Genomic DNA, 19,253 nt, shown 5'->3' on the forward strand with positions numbered 1-19,253 from the left:
CACACGTATTGCACATGCATAGTGCTTAGATGTATGTGGCTGTGCGGGTGCGTGCGTGCGTGTAAACCAGGGTGCGGTGTGTGGATTGGTTGGTATGTTGTATCTGCTCTCGAGATTCGTCTGTTTATTAGCAATGCATGTTCTGTGTGCTGTTGCTAAGTGTCGTCCTAAAACTAAATTATTAATAACGACTGCATTCAGGACAGCCCTGTCCCCACGACAGTCTCCTTATTGTGCTCTACAAAATATAACGTAACTTTAATGTAAGACATCACTCATTTTGAGTGGATTATGCACATTTTGGTGGTGCAGTGGTGCGTGCCCAAGCAGTCAGAGACCACAGGAGAGCATTTCAGTGAACGCCTACGACCCACCTGTCTCTGTTCTCCCACACAAATTGCAGAGGCACAGGCACCTGGATGACTTCTTTTGTAGACGTTGGGGATTCGAACAAAGGTCTTCTTGCTTGCACAGTGATTGACAAACCCATGGCTGGCTTTCTTCCTCACTAGCTCGCTAAATCAGGTGCCTCAGTTCCCAGTGTCTAGCCAAGGGCCTGGGTTGCTGCCCAAGCTGTGTCTGCTGAAGCAGCAACGACTGAGGCTCAGGCGCTGAGACACAGCGCTCCACCCGGGGAGTAGGACCAGTGCCTGGCACCGCGGATGCACTGAGCATCCAGGCAATAACCTGGCCTCCCGGATTACTCCTGCGCGCTGCCCAGCGGGCTGGGGAGGCTCCTCCTGCGGTCTCCCGGGGCGCGACCTCGTGTACCCGAAGGGGGAACTGGTTTCCCGGCGGCGCAGGGCGGGCAGGAAGCCGCGCATTGTTCCCTGGCTGAGGCCGGAGGGGAGTTCCCGGTCTGCGCGCACTGGGGAGAGGAGAGCTGTGTCCGCCTGCAACTCGCGCTCTGCTGACCCCTGGCATCCGCTCTGCTCTAAAGCTCTTGGATCTAGGTTCGAATCCCTGTATGCAGTCTCCTTTAATTTCCTCCATAGCCCAGCTCAGGGTCAGATCCGAGATGCCCTTAACTCCCTCTAGCTTCCTCACTCTTCAGCCCACCTCCGAAGAGGAGTTTTACTAGCTGAAGAAAAACTAGTAACAGGGCTCTACTGAGTTCTCTTGCTGCAAAAGGGGGCTTCCTACATTAGAGCCTAAAAGGCCCTCTTCTGGGCAGGGATTTGCCTGCGAGTATTGTGATGGATGGGGAAACTGAGGCCTGGGAGAGGACAATATTGGCTTAAGGTTGCCAATCACAAAGACTTGCTAGCTCAGAAGTTTGATAATCCCAGGGGCCTTCTCTATGTGTGCCTGAGACAGTCACCTTTGTGGCTGTGGGTTGTAGCAGATCGAATTGACACTATTTTAGGTGTTAGTAAGGGTGCTAATTAATTAATAATCATTGATTATTAGTTGGTACCTAATTAACTATGAGGGTGAACGAGCTGCACAGTTACTCACTGAGTTCCCATACCTTCTGCAGTGAGGCAGGAAGAATCAGAGACTCAGAGATGTCCTGTCACTATGTGGCTGAGGTCACACAGCAAAATGGCTGTGAAGTAAGGTGACCTCCACCCACAGTTGGACCCGGACCTCTCTTTCTGGATTCTGTCTCTTGCCTATTGAAATGTTGGGGACCTGTCCTGAAGTACCTTGGATGGCTGGGCCTAGAGATTCTGATCATGGAGGAACTGCCTCTTCTCCACCCCTGCCCCCCACCCGGGAACCCTACACCGAGGGTAATTGAAATCAGATGTGGCAGTGACCCGCAGAATGCTCCCGGGAACCTGGAAGCATTTATTGTCTGCAGGGGAATCCAGGGCTCTCTCCCTGCTACCCTCCCTCCCACCCTTTCTCCCCTCTCTCCCTCATTGCCTCCTCCCCAGGCAGAGCCTCGGGTACTGCCTGGGGTTAGAGCTGGGCCTTGATGAATAGGGCTGCTGAAAGCGAGTCCAGGCTTCCTCCTTCCTGGGGATATGGTTACAGGGGGCCAGACTTCCTGCCCCTCTGGCAGCCTCTCCTTCCAGAGTGGATCTGCAGGCTTTCAGGATAGGATCTGAACAGCTGGCCCAGGTTCAGACAGTCTAGGGCTCGAATGTCACCTCCTCAGGGAGGCCTTCCTTGACCACCCCATAGGAACCAGCCCACCTACAAGCAGTCCTTCCTTCAGCTCAGATGCCTAGCAGTTATTTCTTCTGATAGTGTTTACCTTGTACCCCAGGTAGCTGAGGGAGAGCAAAGGGTTTGCTTTGCTCATGACCGTGGGTTGTAGTTCTGGGCCTACGCATATGCTCAACAAATACCTACTGAATGCAGCCCCCTCCCCACCTATACGGAATGGCTCTCACTGACCTCCGACAATGGGATGTGACCTTGGCCCTGACCTCCAGACCCCACGTCATGACAACTTCACCCTCTTTTGGTTTCCGGCTCCAGTTTCTGTGGCTTCCTGTTCTAGCTGTGTTCTACTGTCTCTGGCTCTGACTTGGGAGCTCCAGGCTGACCTCTGATCTCAGGTGTCTCTTGTCGGCCTTGGCTTTCAGTTCTCCTGTGTGACTCTAGCCAAACCTCTTGCTTTTCCTGAGCCAGCAGGATTCTTCTTCAAACAAGAACTGACCTGTGAAGCCCAGGATGGATCTGTGACCAGCAAAGGTGGAAGGCTACGGGGCTGATGCCTGAGTGGCCTTTCCCCTGTTCCCTGGTGGTGACCCAGGACACTCCTGCAGATCCCTAGTTTGAAGAACATAGTTTGAAAACCCACTTACTTGATTTTTTTTCAAAATATTTTGTATCCACCCCCCCGCCCGTGTGTGTGTGTGTGTGTGTGTGTGTGTGTGTGTGTGTGTGTGTGTAGAGAACAATTTTCAGGGGTAGCCTTTCTTCTGCTGCTATATGGATTGGGGGGGATGGAACTCAGGCAATTACCTTTGCCTGCTGATTTGTCTTGTTGGCCCCTTCTGTCTTTCTGTGCCTTTTCTGAGTGACTGCCTGCAGCGTGTTGGCCCATCATTTCCTCCCGACACCAAAATGAATAGGTTCCAGTGTGCTAGTCTTGGTGCTAATCCCTTGCCTGATCTGTAAGCAGCCTGGCACAGTCGCAGGGGTACAGGAGGGGTCCCCGCTGACTGAGCACCTAGTGTGGCGGTGGGGAAGTCCTGTTGTGAGAGGGCACTCCCCCTCCTGCAGCTCCGTGAGCAGACAGGGTCCTTGGGTAAAGAAGGGACACCAGTCTTCCTAGCCGGTGAAGCTTTGTCCCTGGGTGCGTGCTGTCTGCAATTCAGCCCCACCCCTCTGTCTTCCTCGGTGCTTATCGCAAGGCCTGGAACTGTGCCCGTAGTAGATAGTAAGTGCTCAGCGAACAGCCAGCCAGGGAGGCTTCCTGCATGTGACCTGTGATGAGTTTACCGGCCGTCTGCCACCACCTCTGCATTGACCGTGATCTCTGTGCAGAAGCCACACATTTCCCTGTGCACTGGTCTCGGCTGGCTTCCACTTGGGGGAGGCTAGGCATACTGCTCCCAGGCAGTCAAGCATAGCCTCCTACCCTGGACACTTAGGTTCTGCTTGGAGCGCCTGCTGTAGGGCCGAGGTGCAAACAACAGGACAGTGTGGGGGAGGGGATACGGCACCTTTCCTGGGAAGCCTCCAGGGCTGATGTTGGGGGGTGGGGTCCACTCAGTGGGGTGGGAGAGGGGCAGGAGGGAATTCTCACGGAATCGATAAGGATGTGCGCCACAGATCGCCTGGTGCTGTTTGGGTGCGTGGGCAAGACACTGGAGTGATAGGGATGAAGACAGGTGAGGGGGTTTCCGGCTGTTCAAGGTTTCCCAACTCCACTCTAACAATAGCAGGCCGGTGTAAGTTTGGTCTCAGTTTTCCAATGTGGGTAGACTTGCGGCTGACTCAGGACTTTGCTTCAAACAAAAAATGTTACCTCAATTCCCAAAGAAGCCTCACAGGGTAGGTAGGACACCTGCTCTGGCTAAGCAGTGCAGGAGCCCACTTCTCCTGCCTTCTTCACCAGGCCCTTTGAACCCCGTGAGTGCAGGAATTTGTTTCTGAGAGGCCCTGGCAGAGGTCCCATTCCAGTTCCACCATGGTCAGGGGCAGACAAACCCTCCAGCCTGGCCAGCAGGAAGCCTCCTTCTCCAGAGAGTCTTGCCCGAGCAGACATGAAAAAGGTGGCCTCTGCTGCCACCTTGTGGTCACTTCGGAATACGGTCCTGTGCGCGCGCGGGGTGGGGGGTTGCGCAAAGCTGCTCTAAGGACCGAGGTACGAGCCTATCACGTGCCTTGCTTTTTGTGTTTACTGGGCATGGGAATCCAGAACCCTGGCTGTGTGTGCAGAAGCCTGAAGTTCATAATTAGCTCCTTCCTTTCTCTTCATTTCAAATCCAGCCTGTGTGGAAAATGTAAAAAGGAAACTCAGTATCTTTCTAAACACATAACAAGACACGTTTCATTTAAAAACAAATATAAAGAAGCTACTTGGAAGACAGTCAAATTCCTTCCTTGTCAGCACTTATTTTCTTAATCTGGAGTTTTGTTTGTTATGTATCTGTGTGTTTTGCCCACAAGCCTGTTGGTGTTCCTGATGCCCAGGAAAGCCGAAAGAGGGCGTCAGATCCCTTAGGATTGGAGTTTCAGGTGGTTGGTTCTCCCCGTGAAAGTTCTAGAAGCCGCGCCTCCAGCCCCGAGGTCAGCGCTTCCTGAAGTCAAAAATGTGTGTACTAGTTGCTCAAAATCACATCCCGATTATCAACGGTGACACTTTAAATGAGCCGTCACGTAAGGATGTGAGGCGGAAGGAACCCTGGTGCGCAGGACCCACTCTCCGACTGGTTTGGTATGACTGTGCACCCTCTGCACAAATCAAACTTACTGCCCTGCTGAAATACTTGGGATCATGTGGTTATTTTCTTGGGACCCCAGACCCGCTAGGCAGCTACGGAATACATCTCCTGCTATCCATCTTGAAGACCAGCTCAGCTCCAGTCCCATCTTCCCCTGTTCCCTGCGCAGCCTCTGGGAAGTGCCTCACAGTGGTCCAGGCCCGCATTCCAGTGCCTGGCTCCACTTTCAGAGCTCACGTTTGGTATTAGATGGTCCTGCGACCTCAGTCGGGTTGCTTGACTCAGTGCCCCAGTCTAGAAAGCAGAGTAAAGATGACCATGCCTCCTTCAGGGAGATATCTTTCAGGTGAGAAGAAATCCCATCTAATAAGTTGGGTCCTCTACAAGGTTAGAGGAGCCATGCTCAGGCAGGGCTGTCTTGACTTGTGGCACTCCACCTGCTAGGCGAGGGGTTCCTTGAACCACTCTCAGGTTTGAGGATCCTCTAGAAGGACTCACAGAACTTCCCCAGGAGCTGGTGTGCTCAGGTTACGGGTTAGTTTCAGGGAGGGTGCGTGTGAAGGGCGACTGAAGGAAAAGACAGAGCCCTGTGTTACTTTCTGTCTGTCTGGATGTGCTGCTCCCAAAAAAGGGTGTGATATTATGGAGTATGTCCAGGGGGTCACCTTTACCTGCACTTCCATGTTCTGAGATGATTTGCATGGTGTCACCGGGATGGGGGGATTGGTTAGCGTCCCCACATTCTGTCTCCAGACTGACGGATATTGCCTGATCCAAAGTCCCATGACTTAAGCCATGTGCTTGGTTTCTCCCACGGCCAGTCCCCCACCCTAAGACAAGGCAAGCGTGGTTAGCCCAACCCGAGTCACATCTGTGAGAGTATCTAGTCTGCCCCAAGGAGACAGAACATTCAGAAGGTCCAGAGAACTTGCCAGAAGCCTAGGGTGAAGCCCAGTCCATGACTACACAGACGTATCTAGAATGCTGTGGTGCTTATGTGCATTCGCAGTTTTAACCATTAGTACACAGTTCCCATCTGTTTCCCAGAGGCCCCGCCCCTCAACCCCTGGACCTTTGCACATGCTGCTGTCTCTGGGAAGAGCATTAGGGTTGAGCTAGGTGCCTTTTGTGTATGTTTCTGCCTCTTCTATCATCTCCACAGCCTTGCCAGTTGTCTGTGCCCATCTCCCCCTGAGCAGGGCAAGAGGGTGTCTCTCCTGTCCTTTCCCATCCTGGTGCTCAGACAGAGTAAGCACCGGGCAGCCAGTTATTAAGTTAATTCTTAACTCCTCACCACAGGATGGAACTTGAAAACCAGATCTGGAGAAAGGATCTGCATGCAGAAGGCACAGGTCTAATAAGGAGCCTGTTACCCGCTCAAGCACAGTAACTGCACGACAGGTTTAGGGCCAAGCCTTCACGCCATCGTGTTTCTCATTTAGATCCTTGTGTGTCTAATTATCTCCATGTTAGAGAAGCTCACAGGCGACTCTCCCGCGGGCTCGTGGGCACATGGAAAGCCAGGCAGGACTCTGGCTCCTGAACGGCCTTTTGAAAGGGGCTTGGTGGCAGCCCGCCTAAAGGGCCGTGAGGCACAGGAAGACAGGAGACAGTGTACCACACACGGGTTCTGGAGATTAGAAAATTAAATTCCATTTTCATGTGCTCCAGTGCCTTCCTAGGAGGAGGCTGTGTTCTGGTGAGGGGGGGGGGAAGACACATAGGGTAGCCCCACTCATCTGCCAGAGGAGGGGGTAGGAGCCAGCACAAAGTGTAGCCCCCCTCCCCAAACTGCCTCAGGTAAAGGAGCTAGTACACAGGTAGCCCTCCCCACCATCTGCCATGAGGTTGGGGGAGGGGAGGAGGCTGTACACAGGGTAGTTCTATCCTTCTGCCAAAGGCCGTTTGAGGTCCACACACTGCTGTCTGGGAGGCTAGGGCCTAGGGCCGGTATCTCCCTTCACATCTGTCCCAGTCTCTGTTGAGCCCAGGGTTGGGTGGAGAGAGAGGGCCTGAAAAAGGGGAAGGAAGATCGCCTGGGTAGAGGTCATCCAGAGAGCAGAGGGAGGAGGGAGGAGGGATGAGGGGGGAGGGAGGAGGGAAGAGGGAAGAGGGAAGAGGGAGGAAGCCCCTGGGAGGGAGCCAGGATTCAGGGTTTCCAGGCACAGGCTGAACTCTGGCACTGAGAGAAAAGGCACTCTAGGGTTTGGGAGTGGACCACTTGAACTTGACCCTCAGAGCAGGTAAGCAGAAATCAAGCCCTCAAACTGACTCTTACCCTGAGAATCTACTGGGAGAGTTCTGGGGGCCAGGAGCTCTGGGCTGAGCTCTGTAATGTGTTCTTGGTCAACCTTTCCTGTGAGGGTGAGGGGGACCTCAGTCTCCTGCTGTTGAACAGAGGTGTGGGTGGGTGACTGCAGAGAGACTCAAGGGGTGCAGAGCAGGTCGCAGAGGAGCCTGGAGGTCAGGTTTGATGTGTCTTCTGTCCACAGGCTCAGCCCCACCCCCACCCTGCTTCTCCTCTGTCCACCACAGCGACCACAGCTTTTTCTTCTCCTTTTCTATTTTCAGATATCCTAGAGTTCCAAGGAAGAAGGGCCAAACTGTGCCAAAGAGCCACCTCCAGAACGCTGGTGCGGCGACACGGAGCACGAAGGGTCCTTCCTCTGCCCGGCCCTGTTCTTGGGGGAAAAAACGGGTTCCTGTTGGAACCTGGACTGCCCGGGAGGCTGGTGGTGGGTGGGGCAGAAGGAATGCAGCCCTGGCTCTCAGCCCGGAGGCTTTTGATCTGCCTGAGGCAGTCTTGGGGGGTGTACCTGGCTGGGCAGGGAGCTGTGACCAAGGGCTTGGTGGCTGAATTCTGAATTTGGTGTGGTAAACTCTCCTCTTGCCTGTGGTGTGTGTGTGGGAGGAGGTGGGTAGCCCTCAGCTTGGTTTTCTTTTCTGCCTTGGACCAGAGGTGTTCCTTCTTGTGTCTGGTGCCCCCCCCCCCCCAACCCCCGCCCTCCCGGAGTTGGGAGAAGGCTAAGTTAGTGCTGCAGGACAATCAACCACCAAAGCAGCAAACAGACTGCTTCTGGTGCCCTCGCCTCCCACGGAGACTGTCAGTCATGTGGCTTTTGTGGGTGGGCTCTCTGCCCCTTACTTTCCTGCACCCGAATCTCCTTCCTCTGTGTTCAGAGTCTGAGATATGAAGCACCATGCTCCCCTCCATTCATCTGACTCCTGTTGGTCCTGGGAAGCCCCTCACAGTCTCTCTCAGTGCTGTGCCTGCTCAGGTCTCCTGGCTGGGAGGGAGGGGCGCTTTAGCTCCAGAGTTTAGTACTCTAGGCACAGTGCTACATCCTCTAAGGGCTCCTCAGACAGTTTTTCCTGGTGGGGGTGTAGAGGGGGGTGGGGGTGGGAGGAGGAGGGAAGGAGTGGGGAAGGCTGGAGGTTGGTGGTGGAAGGAAGGAGGCATCTTTGATTAGAATACTCCCGGGGGAAGTGTGGAACATGAAGCAAGTCTGGCCAGCAACACTGACAGACACAGGCAGAGGGGGAAGAGTTAGAACCTGAGAGAGACGCGGAGCACAGAGATAGCCAGAGAGGTCAAGTCAGGGCAGAGACGAAGAGGCAGGGCTACCCACGGTCAGAATGAGGGAGGGAGAGAGCACAGAATGCATAAATAATGACAAGAAAAGAGGGCAGGGACAGTAGAATGAGGTCTGTGTGGCAGAGGAGCCAAGGACAGAGCATGTGGCTCCTGCAGTTGGAGGCAGCCATCGCCCTGCAAGGTACTGGGCCCTAGTGAACTCCTTTGTGGAGTGATGGAGAGTCCAGATCTGAATTCTCAAATGGAGCATTGCCAAAGTATTGGAAGTAATGAGAAATCACCTCCCAGTGTTTCTTCAGATTACACACACACACACACACACACACACACACACACACACACACACACACAGAGTCATGCACACACACCCATATATGGACACAGATAAAATATCCCATGTGTACACAGTTAAAGTCATATGGAAACACATACACACATAAATACATAAAATACATAAAAACACACATGAGCACATAAACACACAGGTACACAAGTAAATGCATGTATACATACATACGCAAATGCACAAATACACAAAGATATAGGCTCACACCCATAAACACACGAACACATACATTTGTGGATATATGTAAACAAGTATGTGCACACATTCACAAATACATGCTTGCACACATACGCACGGGGACATACTAAATGTGATGCATGTATAGATACAAACACACACCCTCCCAATACATATACACACAGATGACACACACATGAATACACACATGCAAACATAATAAACATGTATGGATCTGTACATGCATGTCTACACACAAGCATGAAACATATATGCAGTATCTTGTACATGTGCAGACATATATGTAGGGGGTGGTTCTGATGATAAGGTCCTGTTCCCAATTGGTTCTTGATCCGTCAGTAAAGAAGGCATGAGCCAAAAGCTAGGTGGAAGGAATAGGTTGGGACTTCTGGGTCCTGGAGACAAGCAGACAGAAGCAAGGGAGGAGAGGAGAATTTCATCATGCTTCTGATGGAGAAGAGTTGACTAGCCACTTGAGATCTCAAAGTGGAGTGGTCACATAGGCCACTCCTATGGGTGGGTGGTTATGGGTGTTTAGCAGAAACTAGATGTAACTAAAGTTTAAGACAGGTGTGGAGCTAAGAGTACTGATAAGGGCGTGCTAGCTGTGGGAGCTTAATAATGCCCAGCAATTGTGCCAAGAAGGCAAGCTGAAAATGAACAATGTGTGTGTCCGTGTCGTTTATCTGTAGATAAGGGAAGCTGGGTGAGGGCTGGTAGTATGCCTGTTCCTGGAGCTTTGGTGGGGTAGCAAAGCTACACACAACACATACATATACATACATATGCACACACAGATTACATACACAAATATGATTACATGTGTGTGCGCATGTGCATACATTTACTCTCACATATGCAAACTAAACAAATATATGTACACACACTTGGATACATGTACACAAACAAGTTCACACAGGAATGTGCATATAGGCAAACATACATATATATTTGTACACATACATACACAAATAGACAAACACATACACAAGTATACATAATCACATATACACACACACACACACACAAGAAATCCACATACATAATATACACATTAGAAAATGCTGATACATGTGGGTGCATGTGCCCATCCACACATGTCCCCTCAAAAGTTTGTGCACATAGTTAAATCCACATAAAAGTTGCACACTCATATACATATGTGTGCATAGAAACAACTATATATCAAACACATGGGCATATATAGAAATACCCATCCATTCATATCCACTCAGTCATATATACTTGTACACATAAACAAAAGCAGGCAGATGTAAGCACACATCTATACTACAATACATATACCTATACTCACACAGTATAGTTGCACACACATATGCATATACAAATACTGTGCACTTACAGGCATACATACAACACATACAAACACATATATATGTATATATATTATATATATGTATATATACACACAGATGTATGTGTGCACATCAGAGATGCACGTGCATAGTCAGACACCTATCTTTTTACACAGAGATACATGCACACACTTGCAGGAACACATACGTGCACAAACTTCTGCAGACTCACCATGCAACACATACATACTTGTATCCAGGCATGTGCACATACACACACTCATATGCACATATTGAATTACAAGCAGGAAGTTAGTTTGTTTGTTTGATTGAGGGTTTTTTGTTGAGGGTTTTTTATTGTTGGTTTTAGTTTGTTTTTCTTCTTATTCCTCCTCCTCCTCCTTTTCTTCCTCCCCTTCCTCCTTTTCCTCTTCTTCCTCCTCTTCCTCCTCCTTTTGCAACAGAGTCTTACTGTGTAACTCTGGCTAACCTGGAATTCACAGAGATCCACTTGTCTCTGCCTGTCAAGTTCTGGAGTTCTAGGTGCAAATTTTCAATTTACATTTTTTTGAAACAGGGTTTCGGTGTGTAGCCCTGGCTGTCCTGGAACTGGCTCTACAGACCAGGCCGGCCTTGAAGTCAGGGATTCACCTGCTTCTGCCTCCTGGGAGCTGGGACTAAAGGTGTGCATCATCACTGCTTGGCCTTGGAGGACTTTTTAAAGACCAAAAGGGGAAAGTAGAGGTCAGAATGCTTCCTCTCAGCCTCTTAGGCTCTTGGGGGAAAATGTAGTACTAACTGAACACCTACTGTGTGTTTAGTATTTTCACACCTACTGTTACATTAAATCCTTCCCAGGCTCCTTCACTGTGCTGTAGAGAAACTACGGCCTAAGGAACTGAAACAATGCCAGGGCCACACTGTGATGAAAGCATAGGCAGGCATGGTCCTCTCTGGCAAGAGAGTGAAAAGAGAACAGAAAGGCTGGGATGTGAGCTGAGGAGTGACAAACCAGCGGGAGAGGCATGGGTTTGAAGGACGATGGAAGGCGAGTGCCAGAGAGGACTGGATTAGGTGGATTTAAGGGCAGTAAAAGAAGAGAAGATGCCATTGTCCTTGGGATCTCTGTCTGTAGCTCCTGCTGGGCAGTGGCAAGGCACATGCTGATTCGTGACCTTCAGCACTGGGAGCTGGGAGCCTCCTAAGGTCTAGGCTGGTCGGTTCTTGCAAGGCAACCCCAACTCCTTCCCCACCCTTCCCCTTCCATTCTGGATGCACGCCCCACAGTATGCCAGATTGCTGAGAGGACTCGTATTGGTGTCAAGGGGCTGCCTAGCAGCTGGCTAGGATGCCAGCTGGGTATTTATGGGGTGGGTGGAATGGAGCAGAGCTGTGAGCTCACTCCTGTGTGCTATCCAGAAGGTGGAGTGGGGGAGGGCCCCAAGTTTTGGGGTTCTAAAATGTCCACATACCCAATCTGCTTCAGGGAGCGGGTGGTATGGGCATGTGGTTGACCAGGATTCAGTGTTTACCACCCAGTGCTTTCTTGTGGTCCTGTGGTCTGGGGTGGATGCTTTGCTTCCTTTCCAGAACCTCAGTGATTCACAGGTGCATCTCTCTCTCTCACTTGCTCTCTCTGTCTCTCGCTCACTCTCTGTCTGTCTCTCACTCTCTCTGTCTCTCTAGCTTTCTCTGTCTCTGTCGTCTCTCACTCTCTCTCACTCACTCTCTGTCTCTCACTCACTCTGTCTCTCACTCACTCTCTCTGTCGTCTCTCATTCTCTCTCACTTGCTCTCTCTGTCTCTCGTTTACTCTCTGTCTCTGTCATCTCTGTCTCTGTCTCTCTCTCACTTGCTCTCTCTCTTGCTCTCTCTGTCTCCGTCTGTCTGTCTCTCTCTCTTTCTCTTGCTCTCCCACTTTAGCTCTCCTCCCAGTAAGGAGAGGCTCCAGAAAAATCACAAACACAAGAATGTGTGCAAGGTGTGTAATGAGAACACAGTTACCCCCTACACACACACACACACACACACACACACACACACACACACACTAGACATTCATTCACTCTTGCTAACTTACTTAATAAATACTGGCGTAATGCACCAGGCAGGATCTTAGATGTTTTGCAAAACTCACACGAATACTGTAACAGCCCTAAGAGGGTACTGGCATCACCTCCATTTTACAGATGTGGAAACCAAGGCCCAGAGAGGCCAAATAACTTGTTCAATGACATCCAGATAGTGAATGGTCCTGCTGGGATCTGTATGAGATCATTTCTCCTGGAGTAGTTCATTCATTCATTTAACATGTGCCTGCTAAGAGCTTTCTTTGTGGCAGGCATTGTGCCCAATGGGAGGAGCCCAGCTTGCACGGGGTGATGGAAGAGGGAGTTGGGACTGTAGCTGGGCCTGCAGGGATATGAGTTTGGGTTGGTGACACACTATGATCACCATTAGCTCACTATTAGCTTCTTGTCCTGTGTAGGCCAGTCCCTCACAAAATGTCAGTTAGCACACATGAATAAACTATTTAAGAGGGAGTAAAATCCTGGGAATCATTCCAGACTTGGGTTGAGCCTTGACTTGCCATTCTGACTGTGTGACTTGCACAAGTGACTTTGTCTTTGTGAGGCTCAGACACCACCTCTAAAAAAACATAGTTAGAGACTGTGCTGGCTAGTTTTATGTCTGCTTGACACAAGCTCTAGTCATCAGGGAGGAAGCAGGCTTAGTTGAGAGAATGCCTCCATAAGATCAGGCTTCAGGCAAACCTGTAAGAAATTTTCTTAATTAGTGATCAATGGGGCAGGGTCTGGACCATTGTGAGTGGGGCCATCCTGGGCTTGTGGTCCTGGGTTCTATAAGAAAGCAGGCTGAGCAAGCCATGGGGAGCAAGCCACTAAGCAACATCCCTCCATGGCCTCTGCATCAGCTCCTGCCTCCAGGTTCCTGCCCTGTTTGAGTTCTGGATGATGAACAGCGATGTGGACTTGTGAGCCAAACTCCTTTCTTCCCCAACTTGATTGGCCATGGTGTTTCATCAGGTTGATGGGGACAAGAGATATAATCAGAGTTGGTTTAATGCAGTTGAAGATAGGGGTTTGTATCTTAGCTAGAAGCCTGAAATGTCTTTGATCCTGTCCTAGCTGGAGTCAAGACATGCTGATAGTATGAGGGTTTTAGTTTCTGGTTTGGTTCCTTAATGGCTTTTGTCTTAAGCTTCAGAGAGAGTTCTAAATAGCCTTGGACGCTTTGGACCCCATCTTTGTTTCCCTGTTGATATCAATATTGTCCTTCCTTAAAATTCAGATTACCATATGAAAAGGTGGAGGATGAAGCCCGTTAAGGCAAAGGTACTTCCTCCCGGGCAAAAAATTAGTGTCTAAGTATCTACTTCTGGCCCTGGGAGGAGACCCAAGATCCTCCGGGCCTGTCCCTAATGCAGCTGGGCCTGTCAATCACTCAGCCAAGACCTCTCCAAATCTGAGTCATCTGGAGGAGACATGCTAAGGAGGGGGTTTGATGAATGATCTTAACGAGATAATATACTTTCCCTTCCCAGAAGCCCTGCCCTGGAGACAGATGCTTACAGAGCTTCCACCAGGCACCACAGTGGAGCCCTGCCATGCTTGCCCACGCATCTGAGCCCTAACTCACTGTGTAACTTTTTCCTTATTTCTTAGATACTTACTGGCCAAAGCTGAGTGCTTTCCCAGACGTGAGGCTTTCTCACTGGTTCCCTGAAGCGGCCCCCTCCCTCCCTTCATGCCATGAGACTGTTTGCTGATGCCAGTTGTAAAAGAAATGACTCCAGCCCTGTCCCTGTATCTGCCTCTGCCTCTGCCTCTGCCTCTCTCTCTCCCTCTCTCCCTCTAAGATTTATAGCTTACCTGCCCTGTTGTTTCTCTTACACTCTAATAAAACTCTAGGCTCCGTTGGAGTCTGTTTTTCACTACAGAGACTAAGAAGCCAACAGAGGGAACCCTGGTTTCACCCTGTAACAGTGGGTCTGAACAGTGTCTCATTGTCCTCGTGAGCCTTGGCTACTCTGCCGATGTCCTCTCTTGCTCCAGCCTGGACCCTAGCTTCTCCAACAAACCATCCTCAGTGCCTTGAGGGCAGAGAAGAAGACACCTGGATGCTGCAGTAGGCTGGGCTCTCCTCAACATGTCCATCTCTCCATGCAGGTCCAAGGTCAAAGGCTTCCTTCCTTCGCCTTCCAGCTATGGGATTGCCTGGAGGCAAAGTTTCCTTGCCTCTTAGTGTATACCTGCTCTTTCCTTGTTGCCTAGAGGGAGAGAGGGACCCCAGTTGTTGTCTGCCTCTCTTCCTTCCTCTTTTAATTTGACTTATGTACAAAACTGTGTGTGCAACACACGTTTGTGTGTATACACGTGTGTGTGTATATGTGCAGCCTGAGTTTGATAGTGGCTATCGTCCTCAATTGCTTTCTGCCCTATTTTTCGAGATAGAGGCTCTCACTGTGTCTGGACCTCACAGATTAGTCTAGTCTAGCTGGCCAGCAAACACCAGGGATCCTCCTGTCTCTGCCAAGAGCTGGAATTATGGGCAGGCACTGCAGCACCAGGCTCTTTATGTGGGTCCTGGGGAATCTGAATCTAGCTCCTCATGCTTGCAAGACAAGTACTTTACCAAGTACTGTCCAAGCCATCGCCCTAGCAAACCTGGTCTTCTTCTTCTGATAGCTGCCCTCTGGTTTCTTGTGGAAACACCCTGTTCCCAAATCTGTCATGCAGAAGGCACAGTCTAACACTGATCAGCCAGAATAATCAGGGCATTACGTCTTCCTGGTGATAGCAGTTGGTTCAAGAGTGGCTGCCAGAGCTGAGGCAGAACTATCTGAATAGTCTCACTTCTGTGACACCGTTAGGGGAAAGATGTCATCCTATCTTACAGGACTGCATGAGGGCAGTGTGAACCTGGAGAAACTCAAGTCCTGGGAGAGGGGAATGAATATGAATTTGGATGTAGCCATATCTGTCCTCCAATTTTCAGCAACTTTGCCAAAGTGACCTTAAATGTCTGTTTCTTACATTGGAAACGATCCCTGCTTCTCCAACTCCCCCGCCCCCATTCATAGGTGAAACCCCTCACATCGAAGAGTTGCTTCGGAGATTAAATAAGAAGCCGGTTATGAGCGAGAATGTTTCCTGGCTATATATGGCTAAATGGCGCTGAGCGATTAACAAAACATTAAAGCTGGAACACATTCCGTACATGGGGCAAGCCAGTCCACTCCTGTCTGAGAGGCTCCAGACAGTGGACTTGTAGGGCTATGGCCGGAGAACTGAGGAGTTGTTTGAAGTATGAATTCTTGCCCTCTAAGTTTCTAAGCCACACTGCATAAGTTTGCCAAGGATGAGGTGCCCTGTGTCTAGACATGGCTGCTTCTTACATGATTGGTTCATTTTATAAGAGGCCACAGGGTACAGAGGAGACATTAAATTCTGCTACCTGTTGGCAGCTGAATTGGACTTTCTCTGGGTGCTCCTGGCTGTGCCTCACTATGGTCCTGCTATTTTTGAACTTCCTTTGGCTGGAAAGTGTGACTCGCCTTGGAACTGCAGTTTCTGATTGTGCCTGTGTTCTTCAGAGGAGTCAGCCCACCCCACAGACACTCTTTTTTTGACTTTTGACAGACATCTGATAGCCAGCCGCCAAGCTCCATTCCACACGTCTTGCCCTTTGCTTGCCCGTTACAAAACTCCATTTCCCAAGCTCCTTTGCGGTCAAGGGGACCACGTGACACACACTGGCGGAAGAGAAGTGGGAATCTTTGGGCTACACTTGGAGCACGGTCCCTGGGGGTGGCAACACACAGATATAGCCAGCATAAGGACTGACTGACATGACAGGACTGACATAAGGTCCTCATGACATGACTGGACTCGACTGGAATCTCTGCCATGACACTTCCTGCCATTGGAGGAAGAAAATTCCCCATCTTTTGATTAAAATTTCCCATGTTTTTTTTTTTTTTTTTTTTTTTTTTTTTTGTCATGTGCAGCTAAACATATCCTGACACAGGAAGCCAGCCCATGCCTGCCATCATTCTCTCTAAAGTTCCCTCTAGATAGCCATAATCTAGGACCGCAGTGACAGACTCGAATTCATCGTATAGTTATTACTTATAATTATGACACCAAGTACTGGTCATTTCCCAAATGCCTCCTGGGAGCTATGAGTTGGGCTAAGCGATCTCTTCATTGTAGCTATTATTGTCTTCATCGCCCAATGAGGAAAACGGGCTCAAAGACATCAAATGAGCTACTAGAATCACACAGCTCAACCATGAAAGTCAGGTTCTAAACCTAGGTAGGTCAGACTCTGGGGACCCCCCCCAAACCCCCAATTCCTCATGCTCAGTAGCTCGATTATCAAGTAGGGAAACTGAAACCCGAGAGGGAAGGTGACTTACTCAAGGTTGCACAGGAATTTCAAGGGGTTTAGTTACAAGAAATCAGATCTTCTGGGTTCCCCATTCCTTGGCTCTTTAGGCAGTGATAAGGCTAGAAGTCTAGGCTAAGGTTCAAGGGCAGTGGGAGCTATGGAAGGTTCTAAGCAGTTATAAAGGTAATTCACATATCAAAGGAACGCTGTGGCATTATCTTTTCTTCAACTGTGATTGGGGTAGGCTGGGGCAGAGTGATATTTTATAGTCACAGCCACCACTTGAAAAAATCTGGTCCCTTACACACACACACACACACACACACACACACACACACACACACACTCATCATGGCTTCTCTGTCACAGGCAACTGAGCCCCCATGATCTCAGGAACTGATATCTGATTCTCTGTAGATTCCTCAGATGGTAGGGGCAGGGTGAGGAGGACACTGGTAGAAGGACCACAGGGCTAATCGGGTGGTGAGATTTGTCCAGACACTGCAGTGGAAACTTCCCAGAGGAACAGGGAACTCTCCATACAACAGCCTCCTGCCTACCTATTTGTTCTGCTCATCCCTGGCAGGATCTGGGTGTTTGTCTCTTGGAGACTCAGGACTGGGAGTCCAGGAGAGGCAGTGATAAAATGTGGCAGGTTATTAAACCTGTAAGTTGAGATCCAACAGATCAGGGCTCCGATCTCAGCTCCATCACCAACAGCTTGTAGCTTCTAGCAGGTCAGCTTGCTCGCCTGTTCATAGAAATAGGAAGAAACAAACCTACCACATGGGGCTGTTGTCACTCGAAAGAGATGATGCACGGAAGCCTTGACTTCCCTGCCTGTGGCTTACAAATTGCTATGGTGGTGGCTATAGTTCCTCCTTTTCCCCCTCCTCTACTCAGCCAAGGTTTAGAGGAATCCTTGAGCCTCTGCCTCTCCTTCTGCATTGTGATACTTTCCTCTCAGAGCTGTTTTTGGGGATTAAGTAAGAAAGACAAACAAGTGGATTTTGTGGCTTTCAATCCTTGGCTCTCTGGTGGACTGAGTTGTGTAACTTAATGGGACACCCCCCCCCCCAAGTCCCCATCCCAGCTACCCACTGCCTGCAGGGGTTCTGTTTTCTCTTAGTGTAACCTCGAGCAAACCACTAAAGTTCTGGGCCTCAGTCTTCTTTCTCTGTAAATGGAAACGACACTATTGGATTCATAGTCCAGTGGGAAAGGGACACACACACACACACACACACACACACACACACACACCCCTTGGAGGTGACATATACATAGTAGGATACATAAGAAATCCTATTTTCATTATCTCCAATACATAGTGAAAGGTTGGCACTGAGCAGGTACAGAGGAGAGGAAGGGACCTTTCCACGAAGCCACTCCTGCTCAGGAGGGAAGGAAACGAAGGGTCAATGCTGGTGAAGGCTGGATGCCCACCTGGGGTGACTCCTGCAGAAATGGAAGTAGTAACCCCATTTTTCAGATGGGGGAAACTGAGTCTCACAAAAGGCAGCAGAAAGCCTAAGGCTGTGGTGAGAGTGGAGAGCAACCAGAGTTTGGGACCAAGCTTTGAGGAGATTTGAGGCCACTGACGACAGAACTTTCCTGTTCCCTGAACCAGCGGCAGAGGTGGGGTGGGTGTAGTTGGGCTCATAAATGATTCAGGTGAGAGTCAGCTTGGGATTTCCAAATGCTGGGTGGGGCCTCCCCAGTAACTTTCAGATGTGAGCTAGGTAGGCAGGAGGGCATGTGACTGGTGTGTGTGTGTGTGTGTGTGTGTGTATGTGGCAGGGGGTGGGGCCCTCAGAGAGAAAACCTTGTCACTCACTAGTGGGGTGGGGGTAGGGAATCGGCTCTTGCTACCTTGCCTCAGAATAGCTTGGGTTCTTTGGTCATCTCCGGCTCTGTGTCCAGAGATGCCTGTGGGGCTGCTGGGAGTGTTGACCAGTGGGTTCAGTGGGAAACTGAGGCAGACAACAACATCCTCGTGGTTACCCTGGCAGACGGATGAACCAGCTGGCACCTTGATGAACTTGGCTCTGGTCTCCTCAGTCACATGAGTTTTCCCTGTTCATTATTATTTGACCATTTTTACTTTAGATTCTTTTTATTTTATGTTGTATTAAGTGTTTTTGCTTACACACACACACACACACACACACACACACACACACACACACGGGTGCACGCGTGCCCCATAGGTGTGACTGGTGTTCAAAGAGGACAGAAGAGGGTGTCAGCTTCCTTGGGACTGGAGTTAGAGGCAGTTGTGAGCCACCATGGGGCTGCTGCTGGGAACCAAGCTCAAGTCTTCTGCAAGCACAGCAAGTGCTCCCAACTGCCCAGCCATCTCTGCAACCCCTTTCCTGGATTATTCACACCAGTGCTCGTCCCATACAAGCAACCAGCCTCTTGTGACATTTTCAGTCAGCTAGACCCTGTTCTTGGGTTTAAGGAGGCCAGAGTGACCAAAACATTGACAGCTCAAAGGAGGAATGGAAGGGCAACTTCGATCTAGTCCCATC

The 19,253-nt window shown here is 50.1% G+C and overlaps 1 long non-coding RNA gene across 1 annotated transcript; it reads left to right on the top strand.

Moving 5' to 3' along the window:
- The first annotated feature begins 6,984 nt into the window (after window positions 1–6,984).
- On the top strand, window positions 6,985–7,734 carry LOC120101536 (uncharacterized). Its single transcript, XR_015684284.1, has 2 exons — window positions 6,985–7,093; window positions 7,422–7,734. It is a non-coding gene; the product is annotated as an uncharacterized LOC120101536 (long non-coding RNA).
- Window positions 7,735–19,253: the final 11,519 nt, after the last annotated feature.

The sequence above is a fragment of the Rattus norvegicus genome, chromosome 3 (genome assembly GCF_021556685.1).
Source record: "Rattus norvegicus strain SHRSP/BbbUtx chromosome 3, alternate assembly SHRSP_T2T, whole genome shotgun sequence".
Taxonomy (NCBI): domain Eukaryota; kingdom Metazoa; phylum Chordata; class Mammalia; order Rodentia; family Muridae; genus Rattus; species Rattus norvegicus.